Below are 11983 nucleotides of genomic sequence, written 5' to 3'. Positions count from 1 at the left end.
GTATTTTAAATCCCCGTAAAGTATTTAGCGTGTCTCTCACCGAAGTTTGAACATTATGGTTTAGGGCCCTGTAAAACGTCAAGCTGCACTTCCACTCGAGTGGCCGGCACACTTGAGCACGGAACGAGGTAAGATAGCGTAAGAATATATATATGAATGTATATGCTTGTTTTGATTGTTATACTACTAGCACGAATATAAAATGATTATTAGAGTGTTAGTACAGTATTGTATGTTAATGTGGTTACGGTGTTACCAACACGAGTACCCAGGGTACGTCGTGTTCGTGGTACAACACTTAGTAATTTCCGGGAGTACAATTAGGGCTCTACCAACACAAGTACGGAGTTGGTACTTTTGGTACAGTAGTCGTACTTTCCTTAAGAACGTTCTTAACCATTTGGTGAGCTCGGTTAGTGAGCTCAGGGTGGCTTAATCATAAAGCCGGCATTGCGGTACTTTTATATATTTCTTGCATATCTTACTGAGTCTGTTGACTCATCAGTTTGCTACCTTGTGTAGGTAAAGGAAAAGCAAAGCTGGAGGAACAGTGAGGCGGAACTCGGCATGATTGTACATATCGCGGCAGTGCAACCTGGAGGGTTTCGATTTCTTAGTATTTTGGAGTCTGTATTTTGAGGATGCTTGTCTGCTAAGCTTTAAAAAAATATATATATATGTACTTATTAGTAAAATACTTTTAACTTGTATTTTGATACTCGGGATCCCGATCCATATGGTTAATAATATATAAATTATTAAAGTTAATTTTCGAGTTTATTTAATATAAAATACGGGCGTTACATCAACGAATACCAACCTAATATTCCCTGCACTTGTGGTTGTACTTGCGGCGCGATGCAAAAGGTTCAAGACTATTATACAAGAGACCAGACTATTCAATTCTTGATTGGTCTCAATGAGTCTTACTGGGGTATTCAGGCTCAGATTTTACTTTACGAGTTGCTGCCTTCTCTATCCAAGGTGTTCTCCATGGTCGTTCAACAAGAACGACAACGCTGCCTTGGCAATACTGGCGTTGTTGCTGCTACTTCGGCCAAACCTAACCCCAACCAACCATCTCGAAACAAGAAACCCCGAGCAACTTGCTCCAACTGTCTCAAACCGGGCCACCTTGTTGACAAATGTTATTTCCTTCATGGTTTTCCTCCCGGATATGGAGACAAGAAAAAGAACACCACCACTGCTCGGGCCAATCAAGCCACGGTGACTCCCACTCCAAATCCTTCCGCGGCTGGCAATTCACAAATCCAGCTCAGTCAACAGCTGATCTCTCTTCTCAATCAACAAATCCAAGGCGCCCCTTCCACCAGTGAAAACCTTCCTGTGGTCTCAAACGTCTTCGGTAATAACAACTCTTTTCCCCTTTTTTTATGGATTGTAGATAGTGGTGCTACTCATCATATTTGTCACTCTCTTCATTGGTTTACATCTTTAAATAAAAGTAATGTTGCTAACTTGGTCACTTTACCTAATGGGCATCAGATTCATATCAACAAAACGGGAACTGTTAAAATTTCCGACCAAATTGTCTTAACGAATGTCTTGTATATTCCTCAATTTAAATTCAATTTATTTTCGGTTAATGCTTATCTTGAACATTGTCCTAACAAAGTTACTTTCACTTTGGATCAATGTTTGGTTCAGGATCCCTCCCTGACTTTTACGATTGGGACAGCTAAGAAAGTTGGACAACTGTTTTTCTTTGAACAAGATCATCGTCTTCTTACTACGGATATTTCTGTTTTTGCAAACACTACATGTAATTTGAAGGATCCCTGGCATTTCCGCCTTGGACATCCTTCTATGAACATTTCTACTATGTTAAACAATAGTTTGCAATTTTATGATAAACCTATCAATTTTATGTGCTCTATATGTCATTTTGCCAAACAAAGGCGTCTCCCTTTTCCATCTAGTAATAACTTTGCTAATTCTGCTTTTGATTTAATACATCTTGATATATGGGGTCCTTTTCATGTTAGTAGTATTGAAGGTTACCGCTATTTCTTAACAATTGTTGATGATTTTTCTCGCTATACTTGGGTTTACATGCTCACTTGCAAATCTGATGTTTCTTTCATTATTCCCCAATTTTTTGCTCTTATCGCCACTCAATTTTCAGTCAACATTAAAGCTGTTCGATGTGACAATGCTAAAGAGCTCAATCTAACAGCCTTCTACGCCACCAAGGGAATCTCAATCAATAATTCTTGTGTTGGTCGTCCTCAACAAAATTCTGTGGTTGAGCGCAAACACCAACACATATTAAACGTTGGTAGAGCATTATTATTTCAATCTCATTTATCCTTACCTTACTGGAGTTATGTCATTAATACTGCTGTTTATCTTATAAATCGTACTCCATCTAAATTACTTAACAAGAAAACTTCTTTTGAGATTCTTTATAACAAAGCTCCCAATTATACTCACCTCAAAGTCTTTGGTTGTCTTTCTTTTGCTTCGACATTAGAAACCAAACGGCACAAGTTCTCCCTGAGATCTCGACCTTACGTTTTTATAGGTTACCCCCTGGTATGAAAGCTTACAATCTTTTAAGCATTGAAACTCAAGAAATCATTCAATCTAGAGATGTTTACTTTCATGAAGATATTTTTCCACTTTCCAAAACTATATCTCCCACATCCATCGATGAATTATTCTCACCTTCTTTAATTCCTTCTACAGGACATTCACATACTCCCTCTGAGGACTCATCGCATGTTCCCAACTCTGATGGAAATTCATCTTCTAATAGCTTGCCTATGACAAACATTAATCCCGATGAAGTTCCATCCACACCCAAGAACATGTCTACTACTTCTCCTATCACTTCAACAATGGGAAGACTTTTATCTAAACCGAAACGTCTTTCTGATTATATTTGCAATAATACTACTGCTTCTTCTACTGCTCACCCTATCAATAAATATTTGTCTTACAATAGGTTGACGCAGCCCTTTCGTGCAGCAGCTCTCGCTGCCCATACAATGGTAGAACCCACCAGCTACAAAATGGCAGCAAAGGATCCTATATGGTGAAAAGCTATGGACACTGAAACTGATTCTCTTGAAGCCAATGACACTTGGATAGTTGTGACTCTCCCTGATGGTCACTATGCCATTGGTTGTAAATGGCTATACAAAATAAAATACAACGCTGATGGCTCTGTTGATCGATGTAAAGCTCGATTAGTTGCCAAAGGCTTCAACCAAAAACAAGGTATTGATTATCTTCACACTTTTGCCCCTGTTGCAAAGTTTAATACCTTAAAACTTATGCTAGCCATTGCGGCCATTAACAATTGGTCTCTGTACCAACTTGATATAAACAATGCCTTTCTTCATGGCGATTTAAATGAAACTGTCTATATGACATTACCAAAAGGGTATAAACCCAAGGGACAAATTCCCCCAAATGCTGTTTGTAAGTTGACCAAAAGTCTCTATGGCTTGAAACAAGCCTCTAGACAATGGTACTCGAAACTCAGCAATTACCTCCTCTCCACTGGCTTCACCCAGTCCCTTTCAGATCACACACTATTCATCAAAAATGATAAAGGCATTTTTCTTGCCATTCTAATATATGTTGATGACATTGTAATTACCTCTAACAATGATGATGCTGTTTCAGATTTTAAACAGCAACTTAACTCTGTGTTTCAACTTAAAGACCTGGGTCCTTTACGTTTTTTCTTGGGATTGGAGATAGGTCATTCTTCCTCCGGAATATCTGTCTCCCAACGCCCCTTTACACTTCAACTTTTAACTGACACAGGTTTTCTAGGAGCATCGTCTGCTCCCACACCAATGGAATCCAACATTCGGCTCTCCTCCGATGTTGGAAAACCATTAGATAATCCCAAAACTTATCGCAGCCTCATTGGCAAACTTCTTTACTTAACTATCACACGGCCTGATATCTCTTTCGCCGTAAACAAACTAAGTCAATTTCTATCCAACCCGAGGGTTCCCCACCTCACTGCCGCTCCGAGAATTTTACAATACCTTAAGGGTACCTCGGGACAAGGACTATTCTTTTACTCAGCATCTTCTACTAACCTATCTGCTCATGCTGAAACTGATATGTCCAGCAAGGACTTCCATCTTAAATTCTTTTCAGATGCTGATTGGGCCTCTTGCAGTGACACTAGAAGGTCTGTTTCTGGCTACTATGTTTTTTTTGGCAAATCTCTCATCTCTTGGAAATCAAAAAAGCAGTCCACAGTCTCTCGTTCTTCTGCTGAAGCTGAATACCGGGCTATGGCCCATGCCACTTGTGAGATCACATGGTTTTTGGCTCTTCTTCGAGATTTTGGCATCCAACACAAAGATCCCGCCATTCTTTATTGTGACAACACTGCCACCATTCACATCTCCGAAAATCCCGTATTCCATGAACGCACAAAGCACATAGAGATTGACTGCCATGTCGTCCGAGAGAAGATTCAAGAAGGCACACTTAAGCTCATTCATGTCACCACCAAAAACAATCTTGCCGACATCCTCACTAAGCCTCTTTTACCTAGCTATTTCCAATCTATTGTAACCAAGATGAACTTAAAAAACATATATAGTTCATCTTGAGAGGCGGGTATTAGGTTTTGTAGGCCCTATTATTTCTGGCCCATGTATTTCGGCCGACTTATCTTATTGGGCTGTCTTCTTTTTGCCTATATATATTCACTTTGTAAAAACCTAATCTACTTTTGTCACTTTGGCTGCATTTCAGCCGTGACCTAGCAGAGAAATACAAAATAAAGATTTCCTTTATTTTCTCCTTTCTATCATGAACCATTTTTTATTTTCTCAATATATACATAAATATAATTATAATTTAAGTCAGTTGTACTGACTGTATATAGGACCACCACTGTGTTCTGATCAATTTAGATCGGTCTGCGCAGATACTGCAAAATGCAAAGTACCTTATACAAGTTCTTCAAGTCAGACATGCATTAATTGTTTTTGCCACTTGCCCTAGATACACATGTATGTTTGTATGCATATATTATACCCTTATATACCGTATTTATAATAGATACATTCGTGGACACAGATCCATCTCCATTCAGTGCAAGTGTATGCATATGTGCATAATTACCTAGTAATAGTATATACTATATATCACTTCTTCGCTATGTGTTAATCATTATATATGCACAATATAAGTACCTGAGATATTTAGATATCATGTAATTAGAAACTGAATATGTACTAACACATCAAGTTTGTACGTACAAGAAAACGATAGCGACCCAGATCGAGAAATAGCCATTTAATAACACATTATAATGTCCCCCAGAACCAGCTAATTCTTATTAATTAATAAATTTTATGAACACATATAATAATAACACACATGTAGTAGTAGTAACTAGTAAATAACAATAATACAGTACATGATGAATAATTAAGCCACTTAAAAAAAAAGCTAATAATATTACATAAAAAATACAAAAGGCAACAATAAAAGCAGAAAAGTACTACTCCTCAGCTCCGGTATGTTTATTCCTTCAACTCCGGAGTAATAGTACTGCCAGTTATTATTAGGAATAACATTTGCTTGGTAAGGTTGTTCAGGCAAACTCGTCACATAGACAAACCTCGGCGGTGGTGGCGGGGGTGGCAGCTGTGCTACTGGGCTGCAATATGGCGTTTTTGGAGGCGGTGGTGGGGGCGGTGTTGGTTGTTGTTCACAGGGGTTGGTGCAAGGGCATGATCCGCACTTTATTCCCGTATGAAATTCATGATCAGGTTCCTCTTGTGCTTTTCTATCTATCTTTCGATGATAAGAATTAGTAGTACTAGTACTAGTACTAGTGTTGGTGTTATTCGAAGAAGACACTACTACTACTAAAAAAAACATAAGAGGCAACAAAAGTACAACTGTTTGAGGGCTCCAACGTTGAAGCGGCATCATTATTTTTCTGATCAATTTGTCTTGTTTTTTCTGATCATGAGTTTATGAGAGAGAGAGAGAGGTAGTACTAGTAGTGATGAGATGAGTTTGGGATTACGTATTAACTATTGGGGTGCATCAAATGAAAAGAGTTACATATGGTTGTGGTGTGTGTGTAGAGGAAGGTTTGATGATTGGGTTAGGTGAATTTAGTTAATTCAATAGAAGAGCCGCACACACAGATATGAGATGAAATGAGAGATATTGCGTATTCTTATTGTCTCTCTTTGTTTCAAATGCCTTCGATAGCGAATGGCATGTGATTGTTGTAATTGTGGGGGACCTTATGTTCGGGTGGTTATTGACCTATTCCTCTCTACATAATTAATTTATATATTCGTCATCTTCTTCTTTTTTTTCCCTTTCCTTAATTGTTAATGTTCCTTCCTTAAACCATTTTAATAATTTAGAGTTATATCGACAGCGTACATATAATTTGGTCATTTTTCTCTCTGTACTTTACTTGAAATATATACTTAATTACTCACCCTTAATAATTTGGTTCTATGCCCTTAATTAATTTGGTTTTAGGTGTATACATATATGCTCTTGCCCGTAAATGTATATATAATGTTAACTTTTTCTCTTTTATGTACTATATTATTCGTGAAATTTACGAGAATATTTCCTCGGCATCACAAAAGAGATCAACAATATTATTAAGGTTATTACATATTCCAACACCACCATAACTAGTGTAATTTAGTATAGGGTCACACATTTTTATTTGTAATTTAAAATAAAATAAAAGTGCTTCACATATTTTTTAGCTAGGCAAGGAGTTTTTTGAAAAAAGTCCCTACGCCCATATATTTGACATGATACAAAAATTTACCTACAATAATATGCAATATAAAATAGTAATGGTTGGACACTATCGATATTCCTTAGCCATATATATTGATATTTATAAAGATATATATGTATATATATATTTATATATATATATTAAAATTTGTAATAGATCACTTTCTTTATGGCTTCCCTGACAAATATTACTTGCCCTTTTTCATAAAGTGCAGGGTTGGCATTATTCTATTCGCCTCGGCCTTTACATATAATTAATCTCCAATATAAGTTAATTACTCATTTTTCGCTTAATTAATTAAGGGTTATCAATATTTTAAATTTTTATTGTAATAATCATTATTCATGAGTCTACTTAAAAGGTATCACACACCAATCAATTACTTTACATCCAAAAAAAATATAATAATAAACAATAATCGATTTCTAATAAAAACTAGAGAAATGCTAGTTGAGTAAACTTTGTAATATTGACAAAATTTGCGTAAATTAGTAATAATGACACAATTTACAAGCTTAAATTAGTAATTAGGATGAAGACCTATAAACATATATTAATGACGGGAATTTGTTATATATTCTCATCTACTCTCGAAATTATTGACAACTTATAAAGATAAGAAAGAGAAAATAAGAGAATCACATGCCTGGAAAAGGAATATTAGAAGAAATAAAGGCATTCCGAGCTTTTGCTTTTTGTATATAATTTTCTAAACATTAATCCATGATCACTCTTTCACCAGATGCTATTCTTGTTAACCGATCAATATATTCGCAGCACATACCTAAATTCCAACAAGGCTGCGCTGCTTATAAGCTAGGTAAACTACATTTATGTATACTAAAACTAACAAACAAACCGCGCTTCACGTGCAGTTATAGTTTATTTAATCATGATTGTTAATTCCATTTTTGGCATATTTAATTGACAATTTTTTTTTATTATTTAATGTATATTTTGGCTGGAGTGTTTAATGTATATCTAAACTTGGAAGGAAAGTTGTCTAGCTTTCCTATTTATGGAAATTGAGGTAAATATGGTAAGTTTTGATTACACATTTATTCTTTGCTAACCAGCTGTTAATCTGATCTTGTGTTGAGTTTGCCATTTTCTTAGATCAAGTTTCTTGAAGAGAAAACCGGAGCTAAACTTTCATTTTCTATAAAAGGAAAGTTGTAGTTACTGCCCACGATTCTGTAGGTACAGAAACAGAAATTCCTGGACTGATTGAAGAATTATTTTAGGGAAGTTTCTAGTGGGCTGAGGTCTTGTTCAGACCGAATGTAAGCTGTCGACCGAATGTAAGCTGTCTATGAGATGTATATTCATTATAAATACATCCTATAGCTGCTAGGTTTTGTTAACTCTTTTATTCAGTTTCATATCTTAAGAAAAGAGTGTCTTTGTTATGTAGAGAAGAGTTGTTCTACTCTTACTCTGTTTATTTGTTATTTGTATTGTCTTGAGTCTGTATTCAAGTCTACAACGAAGAAGAACATCAGTGCACCTTCGGGAGAAGGGTATTCACAAGCTTTCGGGAGATTGCTTTTGAAGTCTTGCATCGGGCTGATACAAGCACACAACCTTCGGGAGATGGTTGTATAGGCTTTCGGGAGATAGCCTTTAAGCCTTGAATCGGGAGGATTCAAGCACTCTTCAAGGTGATCATAGGGAGTTCGAGCTCTTGGAGTTTTATCAAGATTCGGTTAGTAGGTGGAATACATCAAGCTTGCGGCATACAATAAGAGGGAGTCTATTTATGCATAAGTCAATTACTTTGTATTTTTGATACCGATCTAATGAATCTTATCTCTGGGCGTGGCCCCGTGGACTAGTAACAATCTGAAGGATTGTTGAAACCACGTACAAAAATCTTGTGTGTTTTTACTTTTATGCACTGTTTGTTTTTCTGGGTTTCTCTGGAGTTACAGAGTTGTATTCTGTAACTACGGAAAAACTGTTTTTAGTACCAGTTTTATTATTCTGCATTTAATTAATCACTTAATTAAATAATCAAACTGAGAATATTAAAATACGGAATTTCATTTGGTACCGGAGCAAGTCACTAAATTCTTAGTGAGATCTTGAGGTTATTTTGTTTAACTTGTTTTGTGTGAGATGTCTTTGTTTGCAGAAGGAAGTTCTATCTCTAGACCTCCTCTATTGAATGAGTCGAATTATCCTTATTGGAAGGTCAGGATGAGAGCATTCATCAAATCGCAAGATGAGAAGGCATGGAGAGCTATTCTTACAGGTTGGTCTCAACCTACTGAAAATGATGAAAAAGGTAATACTCAGGTAAAATCTGAACTCAGTTGGACCACTGAAGATGAAAAATTGTCTTGTTATAATAATAAGGATTTACATGCTATTTTTAATGGTGTTGGTGAAGGCTTTATTAAATTAATCTCATCTTGGGAATCTGCAAAGGAAGCATGGGAAATCCTTCAAATTCAATTTGAAGGTACTGCTGATGTAAAGAGATCACGATTTACCATGTTGCAAACTAAATTTGATGAATTGAGAATGTCAGATACTGAAACTTTAAATGATTTTTATGAAAGATTATCTGATATTTCTAATGAGTTTTTTGCCTTGGGAGAAAAATTATATGAATCTCTCTTGGTTCGAAAAATTGTTCGAGTTCTTCCTGACAGGTTTGATACAAAATTGCTTGCAATGGAAGAGGCAAAAGACTTTGGCAAAATGAAGGTTGAGGAACTCATGGGGTCTTTAAGAACTTTTGAGTTGAATCAACAAATTAAGAAAAAGAGTAAGCAAAGTCTCTCAAATGAGAAAAGTAAAGGTACTGCCTTTAATGCTTCTGAAAATATTATTTATGATGATGAAAATGATGATGAAATGGTTCTGTGGGCAAAGAATTTCCAAAAATTCATGAAATCTGCTGGAAATAAAAAGAACTTTTCAAAGAACCCAAAAGGTAACATTTCTGGTAATATTCCCTCTAAACCTTTTTCATCTAACAATAAAAAAGGTATTAAATGCAGAGAATGTGAAGGTTTAATATTAGATAAAAAAGAGATAGTTAGATCTCGCGGTCATTACAAAATAGGTGTTCAGGAATCGAGGTAATCAGAACATCTCCAAAGCTCTGGTGGGAAAACGCCCACTTAACCACATTATTGGCAGTAAAATTATAGATTCTACTAATATTAGAAAAATTACAACTAGTAAAAGAGGGAGATGACTTAATATAAAAGGAGACATAGTTCTCAAGCTCCCACCTTGACTCACTCCTATTAAGAGCATTGATAACTACCCTCGAATCACTCTCTACAATAATAAACTTGCAACCGAGCTTCTTCGCTACATCCAGTGCACAGCAGCAGGCCGCCGCTTCCCCACAGAGAGCATCAGCAAACAACAGTCTGGCAGTATAAACCCAAATCACCTTGCCAAGATGAACCCTTGCAGCAACATTAGTACACATAGTGTCCAACCCCATTTTAGCATCACAATTCAGTTTTATCCAGTCTTGCGGGGGAGGGCGCTAGTCATTCGTCAAGCAGGGTGTAGAGCAAGGGAACACAGAAGCATGGTGAACAACAAAAGAAGAGCAAATACTATCAATGCATTTAGTTACATCAAAGAGACAGTTATTATGTACCTTATCATTCCTGATCCGCCAGATGGTGTCCACAGTTAATAAAGCATAAAGGAAGACCTCATCAGAATTGATGCCTTTATTTTTAAGGTCCCAAATAAATTTAACCTAGTCCCACATCCGGATGCCAGTATCACACACAGGAAAAATGCCCTAGGGAGAGGATCTCCACAAATGGAAAGCCACCTTACAAGATAAGAACAGATGTTCAATAGTTTCATTCTCTATCCCACACAGAGGACAGGACACCTCCTCAATGGGAAATTTTCTGCCGATCACAGAATGGACAGGAAGAGCCTTGGCTAGAATACACCACCAAAGAGTTTTTAGTCTTTCAGAAATTTTACTGTTCCACAATCTGTTCCGAAGAGACGGGGCGACCTCACAAAGAGGCGCTCTGTCAAGGGCTTGAGCAAGATAAGCCGATTTATTCGAGAACTGCCCATTCCCTTCCAACGTCCAAATCCACTTATCGTTGCCCAGTCTAGACGGGTTACCCCCTTTCAAGATATTAGGTACAGTAACCTTATCGAAAGCACTGTTTAACAAGGGGATATTCCATCCCCCATTATCTAACAATAGATCAGCAACTTTGGTTACCCAAACCATGGAGGAGCCGTTAGAACGAGGGAGGAAACCTTTTCTATGATCGACCCAAGGGTCATTTCAAATATTAGTATCCTTCCCGTCCACCACCAACTTACAAGCTCCTTTTTTTTTAAGATAGTTTTAGATTTAACCACATTTTTCCAAAACCACGAATCAGAATTCTTGGAAGTACAATTAAGAAAAGGCTTTCCTTTAAGGTATTTCGCTTCCAGGATCTGACAACAAAGGGATTGGTTTCCTATTAAAAGGTTCCACCCCCATTTTGCCAAGAAGGCGAGGTTAATTTCTCTAGTTTTACGGAAACCAAGCCCCCCTAAAGACTTAGGAAGGCAAAGTTTATATTTGAGTTTTAGTATTTTATTGGGGTTCTAATGTTTGAGTTTGTGTTTATGAGATCTATTTTTATTTAATTAGTTATTTATTTTTATAGATTTTGAGAACTTGAAATTTGATGTTGTTTCTATTGATTATTGAGATTGAAAGTTTAATTTTTCATACGAGAATGAAAGTTTGCCTTTTCGTTTCATTGATTGAAAAATATTACCAGAAAGTTTATGGAATGAGAATTTTGTATATATGAAAATTGAAAAATTGCATTTGAATCAAGAATCAAAGTTTAGTGCTAATCTTCTTACAAAAAAAAAATTATTGTTAATCTGTAAAGATAATATGACTGGAAGAAGATGAAAAAATTAATTTTTATTTCATTTAATAGGTATATAATGTTTTTTTTAATAATATAAATTTATTTTAATTAATTTTTGTTTTTTTAAAATTATTTTTTTTTAAAAAAAAAGAATTATTAGTTTGGTCAATACTATATTTACACGTGGCACTTTATTGATCAACTAACGGAACGATAAATTGAGTGTTAAGTTTAGAAATTTGAGGATATCAATAGGAAACTACAATAATGACATAAACTTTATATGATTTGAAAATAAAATAATACATTATGA

This window comes from Cannabis sativa, chromosome 9, assembly GCF_029168945.1.
Source record: "Cannabis sativa cultivar Pink pepper isolate KNU-18-1 chromosome 9, ASM2916894v1, whole genome shotgun sequence".
NCBI lineage: Eukaryota > Viridiplantae > Streptophyta > Magnoliopsida > Rosales > Cannabaceae > Cannabis > Cannabis sativa.
This window is presented reverse-complemented; position numbering follows the sequence as displayed.